This window comes from Glycine soja, chromosome 6, assembly GCF_004193775.1.
Source record: "Glycine soja cultivar W05 chromosome 6, ASM419377v2, whole genome shotgun sequence".
In the NCBI taxonomy this organism is placed as follows: Eukaryota; Viridiplantae; Streptophyta; class Magnoliopsida; order Fabales; family Fabaceae; genus Glycine; species Glycine soja.
This window is the reverse complement of record NC_041007.1, coordinates 738,264-740,429: the sequence shown is the minus strand read 5'-3', so window position 1 is coordinate 740,429 and position 2,166 is coordinate 738,264.

The following is a 2,166-nucleotide window of genomic DNA, read 5'->3' as shown; positions in this document are numbered from 1 at the left end:
AATTTTTTAAAATATAAATTAATTAGCTTAATAGTTAAATAATTAAATAAAAAAACTTAAAAATACACATTTAACTAAGAATATAACTAAATTCTTAATTTTTTAATTTTAATTTATTTGTTATTCATTATATTTATATATTATTTGAATTAAAATATAATTAAAACTTAATTAATATATAATATATTTAAAAATATATAAATTAATTAAAATTATAAAAAAAAGAGTTCACTTCAAACTACTTCAATAATCAAATTTCAAAACAATAACTGGCTTCATAATCAAATTCATAGTATACTTCTCATTCAATTTCAATTAGAGCATTAACCTACCACCCTAAGAGGGTAATGTGTATGCGGGGCAAACTCACGTGTTAGCTTATCCAAGATTATTTTTGTGCCTAATTCTAATAATTAAATAGATAATAGACATAGTTACATTACAAGTGTTGGCATGCTAGACTCCCAACAATGGGAGTTTAGCCTCTCATAGCCATGAGAGACTTTACACTTCAAGGACTAATGTGGATGGAAGAAGAGACTGAATGATTAGAAGAAAGAAAAGGAGGAATGACTAAAGAATGAGAGTTTCTCCTATGAAATAGACTCAGGCTTTAAATTTCTTCAATAGAGAGTTCTGAAACTCGATGTGTATTTCCCTTCTACTTCCTACTTCTTTTATGGACCTAAGGTAATTTATTTTTCACGTTGACTAATTTCATTAGATATAGTCAGTCACACAAATCACACGACAATCATGCAACTAAGTCATTAAAGGAAAAATATTTACCATGAAGTTTCGTCCATTATCATTCTTAAAATCTATCTAAATGAGTGAATGGAAAATCATAACCCCCCCTTGTTACCCGCCAAAAATAAACAAAAATAAAAAAGAGAATGAAAATACCACACCACTTCCAAGTTCCAACACTTCATTTGTAACTACATGTTCTTAAATTGTATCTACAAAAAAAAAATGCGTCTACGCAAATTATCTTACCTTACTTTTATCATACGTTACCTTCCATCTAGTGGTGCTTCCTATTGAACAACCTAAGAAAAGCTAGCATTTTTAAAACAAATCATGAATATATTAGAATATTAACGGTAATTTTTCTCAGCTGATAAAAAAAAACGGTAATTTTCCCACGAACAACTAAGTTTACTAATTATATTATATTGTGAAGTGTGAACATGTAAATTTTTTTCGTTTTCCATCATAAAAAACCTGTCAACTTCAAAAGGGAGATTTGGGAACACAAAGTGAATAAAGAGGCCCAATAATATCATAAACGCTCTTTTTTATGACCACGAATAGAAGTATACACATCGTCTAACTTTGCGGACCTCGTTGTTTTGCTGATTTCCTAATGGCCCATTGATGCAATCCTGTTGTTTTTTCCACGCATCCCAACATGGACCATGGATATGATGGACCAAAAATACTCAACCAGTTGAAGAAATATAAACTATAGGTGGGTCTCCTTTGACTCTCCTAGTATGTTATTGGCGCTTTACCCAATTATACAACTATTTTGAATTAAAAATCATCACTGCATCTTATTTATATCGTAAAGAACAATAATATATGAATACTTGTATATTATAAACACCAACGAAATCTAACTTAACTAGTTGATCAGTATGCGTAAATAATAGTAAACCTCATCATACTTGAGATACTTGAGTTTGAGATGTGCAGCAGTCTTTTCCTTATCATTACTAGCATGAATATTTTCGTTCCTGTGACTCTGACTGCAGCAACTCTTCCGGTTAAAGGCATACCTTGTATTTATTTTTTCTTTCTTTCTAAATTTTGAAATTCGAAATCTTAATAATAATGATGAGAATATTGAAGTGGCAAGGCCCACTAGACGAAGGGCCGATCCCACAAGGCCTTCAACGTACCAATCCATTCCTGCCCAGCTTGCGTAATAATGTTTGATCACAAATGAGAAAAAAAATTAAAATAAGAGACAAATTGTACAAGCCTCTTTAAATGTGTTAGTGTTTTGTACAATGACACATTTATATTTATTTACGTAAAAGAAAAGAAAGTACTAGTATATAATTGGCAAGTTGGAAGCATTGAGTGGCTGAGCTGGCATTGAGAAAGGGGTCACCGTATTTATAAGGCCAAGCTACATAACACAATCGGGTCCCCATT